Source organism: Myotis yumanensis, unplaced genomic scaffold (genome assembly GCF_028538775.1).
Source record: "Myotis yumanensis isolate MYYU_CA2020_CCGP unplaced genomic scaffold, mMyoYum1.0.hap1 SCAF_5, whole genome shotgun sequence".
Taxonomy (NCBI): domain Eukaryota; kingdom Metazoa; phylum Chordata; class Mammalia; order Chiroptera; family Vespertilionidae; genus Myotis; species Myotis yumanensis.
The window spans coordinates 16,740,004-16,754,929 of NW_027223756.1; the positions used below are offsets into that span (position 1 = coordinate 16,740,004).

At 42.5% G+C, this 14,926-nt stretch overlaps 1 protein-coding gene and 1 pseudogene across 1 annotated transcript in view; both read right to left on the reverse strand.

The window, feature by feature from the left end:
* Positions 1-14,926, reverse strand: part of SGCD (sarcoglycan delta) — a 315,741-nt gene that overhangs the window by 237,652 nt on the left and 63,163 nt on the right. The gene's annotated exons all lie outside the window — the stretch shown is intronic.
* On the reverse strand, positions 5,801-8,085 carry LOC139010283 (ATP-binding cassette sub-family D member 3 pseudogene; annotated as a pseudogene).

A 14,926-nucleotide genomic window follows, 5' to 3' on the forward strand; every position in this document is an offset into this window, starting at 1 on the left:
TTTATAGAGACAGAAAACGCAACAGTGGTTGTCAGGGGCTGGAGGCAGGGGATAAGAGGGGGTTGTTATTTAATAGGTACAGAGTTTTAGTTTGAAGTGATGGAAAAGTTTGGAAATGGGGGTGACCCCGATGGTTGCAAAACAATGTGAATCTACTCAATGCCACTTAATTGTATAAATGGCTAAATGGTAAACGTTATGTTATGTACATTGTATCACACTATTTAAAGGGGGGAAAAGACCATGACTACTTATACCCCCTGTGCATCTCCACTGGACTGCAGGCCTCAGAAGACAGTGGCCACACGATTTGCTTATGATCCAGAGCCGCAGTGCCTGGCAGGATGCCTGACACAGAGGAAGTTCCAGGTAACTATTACCTAAATAAGTGGAGCCAGCCCTGGCCCACTCTCTGGAGTGACAGCACAGAACATGTCTTCCTTTGTTGTTGGGGAGCACACGAGACTTGGTCGGAAAGTTGTAAGGAGGACATTCTGAGAAAAGGGAAGTGTGTGGAAGGCGACCTGCCCTGTTTATTGGAATTCCGATTTAGGGGAGTGCCCAAGGCCTGATTATTCCTTGACCTTCCCAAACAAGCCTGTGCCTGTGCAGACCCTCAGGTGTTTACTGGAATCTTTATGCTTAATCCCTGGATGCCCTTGCCTAGAGGAAAATGTAAACACATGTGTCCTCCCAAGATTACTCACCCTGCTGATTGCATCTAAAAATGCCAATGGAAGCCTAAGGAGGCAGGCAATTGAGGCCGCCTGGCTTCTTCAGCTGGGCAAGCCCCTTAGCCCTCTCCCCGCAGTGAATCTGTGTCAGAGTAATCTGTCCATCCATGGTTCAGGGGCTGATGGTCAGCCCCGGCACTCTGTCACAGTGCCTCGCTGTTGGACAGTTTAGTCAATGTCTCAGCTCTGTCTGGAGATCACCCTCTTTACACGAACGCAGCTCTGTGGGCTGATCAGAGCCCTGTCCACTGTTCCCACTTCATAGCCCTATCAACCAATGAAAGAACAAGATTGGACAGTACAGACTCTATACTATTGAATGAACACAGAATATGTCATCTGGACAAAGAACTTACACAACAGTGTACAATAGAGCATCCTTTCATATTCAAGAATTTTAAAGATATCCACCGAATTCCATTTTTGGCTGGCCATCAGCTTCAACTAGGGAACTTATTAAAAATACACATTCTCAAGTATATGTATCACACTCTAGATATCTAATCAATTGGTCTAGAGCAGGCCGTGGGAATCTGAACTTTTGTTTGCTTATTGGCTTAAGCTGCTGTGCAAATAAGTTTGGAAACTTCTCTCATTACTTCATGAGTGTGTCTTGCTTTCCATATTATAAGCTCCATGAGGGCAAGAAATGTGTCTTCTGTATTTTGTATATCATGTAGAGTGTCTAGGAGATTAGTGGTGAGTTGAGTGGTTCAAAACCGATAAGCACAGAACAGCACTTGGTTATCCTATTGCTACTCCAACATCTTAAACCTAAAGACCCACATGCAGCTTTTCATTCTACTGCACCAAAATATCTAAATATAAATACATATGAATATATTTCCTTTGGAAGCAGTATCAGTGAGAGTTGATTGCATTCCTTTAGGTCCACATCTGTTCTCTCAGATACTTGGAACTTAGCAGACTTATGAATAACACATTTCAAACCACAGGAGAGTCCGAGAGGCAAAAAGCTGCATGTTGTCAGGGCCAGGCAATGTGTGTTTAAACTAGAACAGCTGCAGCTATAAAGCACCAGAGTTACTTTAAACAATAACAATGTCAGTCATTTGAGTTATAAACAGTTCTTTCCGGAGCAATATAGGTTGTGATCGACCTCGTTTTATAACTAGGAGGAGTAGGTGACTGTTTGTTTGTTTGTTTTGATACTTCACTGCAAAATTTTGTCATTATTGAGGAAGGAGGTCTAAATTCTACCAGCAGCAACACATTATGTGTGCTTCAAGTAGTTCTCTGCCCAGATGTCCCTTTAACAACATAGAGGCATTCATTTATAATTCATTGACACTTGAGCGTGAACCAGGTCAGCATATGCTAAAGGTAGACAGAACTTTAGCTTTAAGAAAACCTTTAGCTAAATACTTGTTGGAAATGGTGAAAATTATACCTTTGCTCTGAGAGTCAACAACACACCTTTCCAGTGGTTTGCCAAGTGTGGTCACTGGACCAGTCACGTCAACATCACTTATGAATTTGTTCAAAATGTAAATTTTCAGGCCCCCTGAATCAGAAATTCTGGGGGTGGAGTCCAGTGATCTGTGTTTTAACAGCCCTCGAAGTGAGTCCGATGCTTCCCAAGGTTTGAAAACCACTGTATCAGTATATTTATGGTGTAAGAGTCCTGCAGTAATGAAACATGTTGATGTAAAGCAGCAGTATTCAAATGTATTTGCCTCCACAACCCCTTTTCATGAAACATCTATCAACTCCCATGGAACCAGAAGAGGATAAGATACACATTAGAAATCACCCTCTAATAAAAGCCATATATGACAGGCCCACAGCCAACATCATACTCAATGGACAAAAAACTAACACCATTTCCCCTAAGAACAGGCACAAGACAAGGATGCCCACTCTCACCACTCCTGTTCAACATAGTCCTGGAAGTATTAGCCATTGCAATTAGACAAGAAGAAGAAATAAAAGGCATCCAAATTGGAAAAGAGGAAGTAAAACTGTCCTTATTTGCAGACGACATGCTATTATACATACAAAACCCTAGAGACTCTGTCAAAAAACTACTAGACTTAATACATGAATTTGGCAAAGTAGCAGGATACAAAATTAATGCCAAGAATCTGAGGCATTTCTATACACCAATAGTGAACTTGCAGAAAGAGATTATAAAAGCAATCCCATTTACCATCGCACCAAAAAAATTAAGCTACCTAGGAATAAGCTTAACTAAAAAGGTAAAAGACCTCTACTCAGAAAACTACAGGACGTTGAAAAAAGACATAGAGGAAGACATAAACAGATGGAAGAACATACCGTGTTCTTGGATTGGTAGAATCAACATAATTAAAATGTACATAATACCCAAAGCAATCTATAAATTCAACGCACTTCCCATTAAAATACCAACGGCATACTTCACAGATCTACAACGAACTCTCCAAAAATTCATCTGGAATAAAAAAAGACCCTGAATAGGTGCAGCAATCCTGAGAAAGAACAAAGTAGGTGGGATCTCAATACCAGATATCAAGCTGTATTACAAAGCCACTGTTCTCAAAACTGCCTGGTACTGGCACAAGAACAGACATATAGATCAATGGAATAGAATAGAGACCCCAGAAATCGGCCCGAACCAATATGCTCAATTAATATTTGACAAAGGAGGCAAGAACATACAATGGAGCCAAGATAGTCTCTTCAATAAATGGTGTTGGGAAAATTGGACAGATATATGCAAGAAAATGAAACTAGACCACCAACTTACACCATACACAAAAATAAACTCAAAATGGATAAAGGACTTAAATGTAACACGGGAAGCCATAAAAATTCTAGAAGAATCCAAAGGCAACAAAATCTCAGACATATGCCGAAGCAATTTCTTCACCGATACTGATCCTAGAGCATTGGAAACTAAAGAGAAAATGAACAAATGGGACTACATCAAAATGAAAAGCTTCTGCACAGCAAAAGAAACCATCAACAAAACAACAAGAAAACCCACCTCGTGGGAAAACATATTTGCCAATGTCATATCTGATAAGGGCCTAATCTCCAAAATCTATAGGGAACTCATACAACTTAACAAAAGGAAGATAAACAATCCAATCAAAAAATGGGCAAAGGATCTAAATAGACACCTTTCAAAAGAGGACATTCAGAAAGCCAAGAGACATATGAAAACATGCTCAAAGTCACTAATCATCCGAGAGATGCAAATCAAAACAACAATGAGGTACTATCTCACACCTGTCAGAATGGCTATCATCAACAAATCAACAAACGACAAGTGCTGGAGAGGATGTGGAGAAAAAGGAACACTTGTGCACTGCTGGTGGGAATGCAGACTGGTGCAGCCACTATGGAAGACAGTATGGAGTTTCCTCAAAAAACTAAAAATGGAAATCCCATTTGACCCTGTGATCCCACTTCTAGGAATATATCCCAAGAAACCAGAAACACCAATCAGAAAGGATATATGCACCCCTATGTTCATAGCAGCACAATTCACCATAGCTAAGATCTGGAAACAGCCTAAGTGCCCATCAGTAGATGAACGGATTAGAAAACTGTGGTACATCTACACGATGGAATACTATGCTGCTGTAAAAAAAGAAGGAACTCTTACAATTTGCAACGGCATGGATGGAGCTGGAGAGCATTATGCTAAGTGAAATAAGCCAGTCAATGAAGGAAAAATACCACATGATCTCACTCATTCATGGATAATAGAGATCATTATAAACTTTTGAACAATAATAGATACAGAGGCAGAGCTGCCTCACACAGATTGTCAAACTGCAGCGGGAAGGCCGGGGAGGGTTGGGTGGCAGGAGGGAGGGGGGTAAGAGATCAACCGAAGGACTTGTATGCATGCATATGAGCATAACCAATGGACATAAGACACTGGGGGGTAGGGGAAGCCGGGGTATTGTCAAGGGTGGGGAAAAAAAAGGACACATATGTAATACCCTTTCTAATACTTTAAGCAATAAAAAAAAAGAAAAGAAAAGAAATTACCTTCTGTGTCCATCTTCTTTTGACCCGTGTATTAGTAAATGTAGCTAATTGTTAAAACACTAAATGTCAAAATGTATAAAGGCTCAGATACAACAAAGGAGAATTATCTGCCGGAAGCCGGTCCATCCTTGCTGCTTGATACAATCGCTGCAGGAAAGAAACATCTTCACAGCATATGCTTCAAGGGACCTGGCATATATAGCATATTGTTCTTAATACGTTTGATCTCCTTAGCACCATGTGTTTTAACCAAGGTCACCTCTCCGAGAAAGGTTGTTTCCCCAGGTGGGGATTTTTCCCTGAGGTTAGGGAGGGGATACAACCCCTTAACTAAGTGCCAGGCAGGTAATCACTTTAACTACAAATAATCACAATGGAGATAAGAAACGCCCTAACCTTTGGAATAGAAGTTGATAAGATTAAAATCAACTGGTATAAATACAGATGTAACAAGGCAACAGGACAGAACCTAGAAACAGAATCTAGAGAGAGAACCTGGCTGAAGAACCTAGAGACAGAACCTAGAGACAGAACTTGGCTGGAGATCCTAGACAGAACCTAGAGACAGAACCTAGCAAGAGAACATGGCAAAAGATCCTGGACAGAACTTGGCTGGAGATCCTGGAGGGAGAACCCAACCATGCTGATCAACTGAATGCTGCCTTTGAGTTCTTCCTTCTTCGCTGACTCCGTCCACACCTTTGGGGACCCCTGGACCTGCTGGGGTTGGACCCCAGCATCTGGCGCCCGAACAGGGACACATTTATTATTTGGCCAAAGGAAATTCAAATGGCTTTCCTGGAGTCAAATGTACCCCAGGACATATACAAGGAATGAGTATAACTGAGGCAGCTAAAGAAACCTGCCGCTGTGTAATAAATGCTCTTATGCAATGATGCTGTACATTTTGATAATACACTATGATTTGTTTGCTTCCCACCATCAGGGGCACAAGAAAATTAAAATCAAAGCTATCTTGTTAGAACAGGACATGTGATGACACCAGTTTTAAACAGGGTTCTTTATTGAAGGAAAAGACAAAGCCGTGAGTCAAATTAGCTGACTTTCAATGACTTCTATCCCCAGGTGAATCAGGTGACACTGATTTAAGCCCAAGTTAATTTAGGCAGTTTTTCAACCACAAGAATAAGGTCATTCTTAGTACATATTAATAATTAAACCAACATATACACAATTAGCAATATCCTACATAATATTAAATGTTTTAACAACTTGTTCTCGATTATTTTATATGTAGTTAGTTTGCTGCTTGGTTTAAAAAAAAACTCAACTTTATTTTACCATGTACTTTGCATTTTTAAGTGTGTTCTGTAATTATTTCATTGAAGCAGGTACAGTTCTCTGGATCCTGAGAGCCAAACTCAACTGTATCTTCTGTAATCTGTTTAAATTCATAATTGCCTCTGCCATCCATATGCAGGTAGTACTCATGGTGTTTCCAAAGAGACTTCCTATGAGACACAGTGAGGAGGGTGATGCCAACCTCTTGACAGTGACTGTAGATGTAGCCTTCGACGTCCACACTCACTGCGCTGGTGCACTCGTCCAAAATGGCAAACTGGGGTTTATGATCAAATAATCTTGCCATTGCCATTCTTTGCTTCTGTCCACCACTGAGCACATCCATCCAATCCTGAACACTGTCCCAGCCTCCTTCGCGTTCAAGAATATGACCCAACTGGACATTATCTAAGTATTCCTTCAGTACTAGGTCAGATATCCCCTTCCTTTTTTGATCTTCTCTTCCATCTGGATATATCACTTGGTCTCGAAGGGTTCCCAGGGTCATATAAGGTCTCTGAGGAACATAAAATAACTTTCCTCTCTCAGGTTTAGTTAGACGTCTCCAAAAAGAGGCCATAATTCACCAAGAACACGGAAAAGTGAACTCTTCCCACAGCCATTTGGACCACAAATTAGAACACTGGACCCAGATCGAACTTCAAAATTAAGATCTCGGATCAAGATATCTCCATTTGGCGTTGCTAAAGGAACATGATCAAACTTTATAATGTTATCAGCATTGATGATTTCTCCAGCTCCAAGTATCAAGGGAATGCTTTGTGCTCCTTCAGTACCCCTTTCTTGAGAGATCATTGTGCGTTCGTATTTTCCAGTTTTTAAATCCTTTAATACTTGCATTAATTCTGAAATCCGAGCAGTAAAACCAGCCAATCTAGTCATTTCACGGCCAGCCAAAACTATTCGACCCAGAGCTTGAGACATCCCCAAAAGCATCCTTCCACTTTGGAGGTAATCCTCCAGAAGTTCTGAATGTGTACTCTTGAGATGTCGAGGATGAGACAAATCTAGGAAAGGGCGGCTGACAACTAGGTAACCAACTACAGTGGCAAGATATTTGGCAATTATGCTATCGATGAAGCCCATAGAAAACCGAAACAAAATGAAATTATGCAGGTGTTCCACCAGTTTTTGGAAGATCGCATGGATTGTCTGCTTTTCTCTTTTATTCCCATCATAAAAGGCAATTTCTTCACTGTTTGTAATGAGCCGGGAATGAACATATCTATACTCTCCTTCATACTTTTGCTCAGTTATGGTCATCTTACCAATGGGTCTTCTAAGTCGAGTTAGGAGCAGCCCAGAAACAAGCAAATAAGCCATCATGCTCGCTGGGCCCTGAGCTCCTATTGCACTTGTTAACTTGAAAATATACAAAACTATGTCTAACAATGGCTTAATAAGATTTGAATACAGATCAACTACACTGTTACAAAACTTTTCTACATCTTGTGTAAGCAGCTGGTCTGGGTTAGCTATTCTGTTGTCCAGATTCCCCCATTTTATAATATGTGAAAGCTTGGAGATACTCCTCATAGAGGTATTTAGTTAGCCTTACTCGGAAGCACAGTTTGAGCTCATTTAACCCAAACTTCAAGAAGTTATTAACCAGAGAGATGAGAGGCATGGCAGCAATGAAGTTGAATAAGGATCTCTTGAAATCTTTTCTGCTACGACCAATGATACCACTTTCAATGACTGTCCCATTTTGAATCATCCAAACATCACAATATGTTCGAGACACCAGCATAATAGCAATAAGTAACAAGTAACCTGTCTCTTTACAAAATGTTCTAGGGACCATGATTTTCAGAATCCGTAAGAGCCTTGAAAAAAACACCATGTCCACCATAGCTCGCTCTTTTTTTCCTTCTTTCTCATTTTTCTGTAATGGTGGTTTTCCATTTTTCTTACCGTGCAGGCCAAGGACGAGGCGCCACTTGTGGAGCAGGCAGAGAAGCAGGAACGTGGCCCCCGCCAGCTAGGAGTTTCGCACCCTCAGGTACTTGCTGAAGGCCGCCATGGCACCTCCGGAGCAAGCAGCAGGGCTGGGAGACGCAGCGGAGACTGCGGGAGTTCAGGAAGCGAGCGCCAGATTCTGGAGTCCAACCCCAGCAGGTCCAGGGGTCCCCAAAGGTATGGACCGAGTCAGCGAAGAAGGAATGACACAGAGACAGCCTTCAGTTGATCAGCAGCCTAGTCAGAACCTCTAGCCAGGATCTCCAGCCAAGTTCTGGTTAGGATCTGATGAGGATCTGATGTTTATTGTCTTGTTACATCTGTATTTATACCAGTCGATTTTAATCCTGTCAATTTCTATTGCAAAGGTTAGGGCGTTTCTTATCTCCATTCCAGGGAATAAAGATTATGTAGCTTAAGCGTGATTGTTTGTAGTTAAAGTGATTAACTACCCGCCTGGCACTTAGTTAAGGGGTTGTATCCCCTCCCTAACCTCAGGGAAAAATCCCCAAATATGTCCATGCTTTTCTGAGGAAGGAAAGGTGCCGGAAAGGTAAATGTAGAGGCATGGGAGAAGGTAGGCCCAAGGAGCCTTATTTTTAACCCCACTGCAGCCTTTCCACCCTGGAAAAGTTCAGGATTGGAAAGCTCTCCCAGGGGTGACAGATCAGGACTCAGGTAATAGCGGAAAGCGCCAATCCTACTCTTAAAATGGATATAAGAGGGCATTTGGGGTTTTTCTTTTTAATGCCTGCCTTGGACTGAGTAAATGCATTACATTCTTCACCACAATGGACCCAGAGAAGCTCCTTGTCCCATCTAAACCAGAACTTGGCCCTGGAACTTGGAGTTCCTAACCAGAACTTGGCTAGAGGTCCTGACTAGGCTGCTGATCAACTGAAGGCTGTCTCCCTGTCATTCCTTCTTCGCCGACTCCGTCCACACCTTTGGGGACCCCTGGACCTGCTGGCGTTGAACCCCAGCAATTATCCAAAAGAATTTTTTGCAATAATGGCAAAGTTATTTATCTACGTTGTCTGACAGTCTCTGTAGCCACATGTGGCTACTGAGCACTTAATGTGGGTAAGTGACTGAGAAATTAGAGTTTTAATCTTAACTTAAATAGCCATATGTGGTTCGTGGCTCCTGTATTACATAATGCCCCCAAAGATGTATTAAGACCCATATTAATGAGGGCTCTACCACCCTCAATAAATAGTGTTCAATGTCATCCTGGAAGCTCTGTATCCAGCCAGTTGGAAGAAGAAAAGAACATGGAAAAGTATGAGCAGGGTAATTTTAAGGGCCAGGCATGTAAGCAGCAGTAGGTAATATCTCTATATGCCATGAGAGAGAATTAGTCACATGGTCACAAACAGATGCAAGAGAGTCTGGGAAATGTAGTTCCTGGGTGGGCAGCCACCCCGTCCACCCCCCCCCCCCCCCCCCAGCAACAACAACACATTATGGAAGGGGAGGTACATATTATTTTAGTAAACAGCCAGCAGTCTCTATCACAATGACTATGAAGAAAGAAGATTATTTTCTAAGATCCTCTATTATCTGCTCCTTTCCTATCAACCCTAGACTATTAGAGTTAAAGACAGACTAATAGATCATTTCATTCAGTTGTCCATCAGCTGTTCAGGCAGTTCATGCTAGAACATTCCCTATGACAGGGCTTCCTGGTTCTGAGTAGGTTCCTGAAGAAACTGCAGGGAGGTCTGCTCTCCACACCCTACTCTTCATTCCAGCTTTTCTACATCTCTTTCCCTTCAAGTCAAACTTAACTGCACATTCTCAAGGAATCTGCCTGGTTGGTGATATTCATCTGAGTAACACACCTGCACGTGAATAAGAGTACCCACCATCCTATCACTTTCGATTGTTAAGGCTCCAGATGGTAGAGCTGCACATACACTAAGGGCCTAAGTAGAAGAAATGACCATCGGGGAATGTCAGGCAGGGCTAGGGGGAGATATCTATCTAACCAGTAGGGCCAGCTCCCAAATTTCCTGGGACACTTATAAAAAAAGGGGTCTAAAAAGGTTTGGATGGGGACCCAAGAGCATAGGGCACAATGTTAATAAATCCTTCCTCTGCCAGCCTCAGGAGAGAAACCAGTTCTCAAAAGGCAGGAGAGAAAGAGAATAACAGATCCCGTTGCCCAGAAACTTATCAATGGGGCTCCTGCCTTGGTTAGGAGCTGTCCAAAATTACTTTGCCTGGACTCTGGGTTTAAAATGTCACTCTCCTGCCCATCAGTGATTTTTTTTTCTATTTTTTTAAATTAAAATCTTTATTGTTCAGATTATATTTGTTCCTCTTCCCCCCCCCCCATAATTCCCCTCCTCCCAGTTCCCGCCCCAACCTCCGCCCTCACTCCCCACCCACTGTCCTCATCCATAGGTGCACGATTTTTGTCCAGTCTCTTCCCGCATCTCCCACTCCCCTTTCCCCCCCAAGAGTAGTCAGTCCATTCCCTTTCTATGTCCCTGATTCATTATAATCACCAGTTCATTCTGTACATCAGATTATTTATTCACTTGATTCTTAGATTCACTTGTTGATAGATGCATGTTTGTTGTTCATAATTTGTATCTTTACCTTTTTCTTCTTCTTCCTCTTCTTAAAGGATACCTTTCAGCATTTCGTATAATACTGGTTTAGTGGTGATGAACTCCTTTAGCTTTTCCTTATCTGTGAAGCTCTTTATCTGACCTTCAATTCTGAATGATAGCTTTGCTGGATAAAGTAATCTTGGTTGTAGGTTCTTGGCATTCATCACTTTGAATATTTCTTGCCATTCCCTTCTGGCCTGCATAGTTTCTGTTGAGAAATCAGCTGACAGTCGTATGGGTACTCCCTTGTAGGTAACTGAGTTTCTTTCTCTTGCTGCTTTTAAGATTCTCTCTTTGTCTTTTGCTCTTGGCATTTTAATTATGATGTGTCTTGGTGTGGTCCTCTTTGGATTCCTTTTGTTTGGGGTTCTCTGCGCTTCTTGGACCTGTAAGTCCATTTCTTTCACCAGGTGGGGGAAGTTTTCTGTCATTATTTCCTCAAATAGGTTTTCAATATCTTGCTGTCTCTCATCTTCTGGCACCCCTATAATTCTGATGTTTGTACACTTGAAGCTGTCCCAGAGGCTCCTTACACTATCTTCGTATTTTCGGGTTCTTTTTTCATTTTGCTTTTCTGGTTGGGTGTTTTTTGCTTCTTCGAATTTCAAATCTTTGACTTGATTCTTGCGCTCCTCTGGTCTGCTGTTGGGAGTCTGTATAATATTCTTTATTTCAGTCAGTGGACGCTTAATTGCTAGTTGGTTCTTTATCACAGCATTGAGGGTGTCATTAGATTTCTTGTAGATCTCAATAAGTTTATCGGTGGCTTCTAGACAGTTCTTGAGAGACCTTAAAAGTGTGGTTCTGAACTCAATATCCTCCCTTGATAGTTTTGTCTTGTTTCTTTGTCTCCGCATTTTTTATGCCTTCTTGGTGCACTCCCTAGTGGTCTTTGTGCGCAGTCTTGTTCTAGTTAAGCTTTGATTTTTGTAGTTAATACTAGAGGGATTTGACCACCAGGCTGACTGGCTGTGAGAATCAGCTGTGTCTGCCTTGGGAAAACTTCTGTCCTCTGGAGAGGTGCTAATCTAGCCTTTGCCTGAAGCTATCCGGCAAATGGCTCTGCGCAGGGCTTGGGCAGGGCGGGATCAACAGGGCGAGCGGAGGGAGCAGTTATGGCTGCTCTCAGTCCCGTTTCCAGAGGCTCTGCTTCTCAGAACCCCAGCAACCGCTGCAAACCTCGGAGAGAAAGCTGCCCTCACGTTCCAACTGATGCCAGACAATCCTGCTTCTCCCATTTGAGTCTGAGTCCCTAGAGACTCGCCCAGATCTGGAGCTCAGAGTCTGAGACTCCCTCCTGATTGAAAACAACAACCGCGCCCTCAGCCACCAGCCCGCTTTGCACGCGCACCTCCGCACCTTTATATTTTCCACACTGCGCCTCCTCTGAGCCTCGGTATGCTGTTCTCTCTCCTTCTAGTTGAAGAATCTCTCCTCAGCCAGCTTTCCTGTGGCTCTGGGTGATGTCCATTCCACCTTTAGTTGTATTTTTGAAGTGGTTGTTTGCAGCAGCAATCTCCGGTGTTTACCTATGCCGCCATCTTGGTTCCTCCCCCATCAGTGATTTATATTCTCCTTTGGGGAGGGCTCTTTAATGCTGGTTAACTTATCTTGTGTTTGAGTCTTGTCTCTCCATAAACTCCAAGCTTCTGGGAGAAGCAGGGTCTCATTCTACATATGTGAATCTCCAAACACTGTGTCTGGTGAGCCACAACACGCATGAACATACACCCACTCAGTTTGGTCAACACAGTGCTGTTCTAGACAATCTGAGTTCTCGTCCTGGCTCTGTGGCCTTAGGCAAATCACTTTCCCTCTCTGAACTTTGGATTTATCTTCTAAAATAGAGTTCAGCAAACTATAGCCTGTAGGCCACATCAAGTTTGTGGGCTGTTTTTATACAGCTCGTGAGCTAAGAATGCTTTCTGTATTGCTTAAGGTTTATAGAAAAACAAAAAAGAATATGCAACTAAAATGATGTCTGGGCCTCAGAGCCTGAACATTTTATCTTGCCCTTTACAGAAAATGTCTGCCAACTCATGCTCTAAAATGAAGACAATAAACTAGAAAAAATATATTTCTTTTTTTAAACTCCATTAATTTCTCACCTTCTAATGCAGCAGTTCTCAACCTGTGGGTCGAGACCCCTTGGGGGGTGGAAAGACCCTTTCACAGGGGTCGCCTAAGACCATCGGGAAACAGATATATAATTACATATTGTTTTTGTGATTAATCACAATGCTTTAATTACGTTCAATTTGTAACAATGAAAATACATCCTGCATATCAGATATTTATATTACGATTCATAACAGTAGCAAAATTACAGTTATGAAGTAGCAACGAAAATAATTTTATGGTTGGGGGTCACCACAACATGAGGAACTGTATTAAAGGGTTGTGGCATTAGGAAGGTTGAGAACCACTGCTCCAATGGAACCATCTCTCTAAAGTACAGGGAGTCCAAATACAACCCAAGTGCCAAGCCGCTCAGTTGATGTAGGAGTGGGCACCTAATCAGCATCCTTTCCTGTAGGACAGCCCCTCTGCCCCCAGCTCCTGCAGTACAGTTTGAAAGCCTCAGACAAAATGATCAGTAAAGTCTTTTTGGCCCTGACATTCTTTGTTGTGGGGAAGTAGTAGAGCTTCCCGGTTAGTGTTTAAGCTTGGGAGTCAAGAGTATTTGGGCTGAGTCCTAACTTTATCTCTTATTACCTATAAGTATCCATAGGTTACTTAACCTCTCTGAACCTCAATTACCTCAAAATAGAAATCATGATAGTAACCTAGTCTAGGGTGGCAGCAAAGGTTAAATGAAAGCATGCATGGACCGCATTTAGCAGAAGGCCCGGCAACATACTAAGATATCAATCAATGGAAGCTATCATTATTATTGTGAAAACACACTCTTTTGCTGTCTCTCACACATGCCTGGCTTTGGAAAAGCTTCAACAATACCATCCAGAGGTCAACAAGTGCCACGTCGTAAAGTACTCCAGCGCACTCCACACCCGGGAACACTCAATACACAGTAACCAATCAATACCGTTGGCAAGGGCTCAGCATTCCACAGCTGCGAAGCCCAACAGGGACATGAAATATTTTCCCTGAGTTTCTCTCCAACTTACCTAAGCCCAAAGCCCTCCAGACACCCTCTGCACTGTGATAATAAAAGCGCACACAAAACCACGTATATAAATAAAATATTTTGCTGCTAATGAGAGGCAACCCAGCAGTTTTCTCATCACTCCAATGACAAGTTTATGGGCTCTACAACTGCAGTCGAAATATTTTTTGCTGTTTTCACAATTTTCTTGGCTTCCTGCCCAAGGAATTAATCATTTCTACAGCACTGGGGAGAAGCTGAGAAATCGCAGACATGACTGAACGACATGACAGAGCATTCTCTTCGCCCACGCCGAGTCTCTCTCTGTGCATGAAATTAAATCGTTCCGGGGGAAAATGGCTTGCTGTGGTGGGGAATGTGTGGCAGCTAACTCCTCCAGGGCTCCTGCTGCATGGCAAGGGTTCAGTGGGCCAGGTAGGTTGGCCTCAGTTCTTTTGAGTTTCCCAAATCCTAGTTGAAGAAATCTGAACATTTGTAAGTCCTGTGGATATGCCTAAATGAAACTCAAGGTGTCCTTGGGTTGGAGGGAAATAGTTGTTGTGGTGGATCAACTACGGTTATGACGGAGAAGAGAGACTCCCGTGATCAAGTTTTGAATCTGAAAATGTGACCTAGAAGAGATTCTAGAGGTTATCTTACTCTGCTAATTTTGTAAGTGAGGAACCTGTAAACCCACAGGCTTTGGAGACAAACACACATGCCTATGAAGCTTTGCCTCTTGTTAACACATCACCTAACCTCCCAATGGCCCAGTTCCTCTCTGTGAACATTACAGTGCCTTCTTCAGAGAGCTATTAAGAGGATCGGAGATACCGTGGAGAAGAGGGCTTGGTACATAATGAAAGAGTAAATGTACAAATGGGCAGATAATGGCCAGACCAAATAAAAATGCAACTCTGACCCACAATCCGCAGCAACCTGCTCAGGAAACCAGCCCCTTATTTACAATAAACAAATCAGAAAGCCAGCCGGCTATGTTAGATTTGCAGCAAGTCAGAATTGCTCCCCTCCAGTAACAATTCCGGAGGCTCCACAATAGCCTCTGTAATGATCACTCCAAATGGCCAGGGCTTGATTATTAACTGACAGCTTCCCTAATTATGTCCCTAATTCTAATTTAGAACAAGCCAGAGAAAACCAAATATGCTCCCTAACCA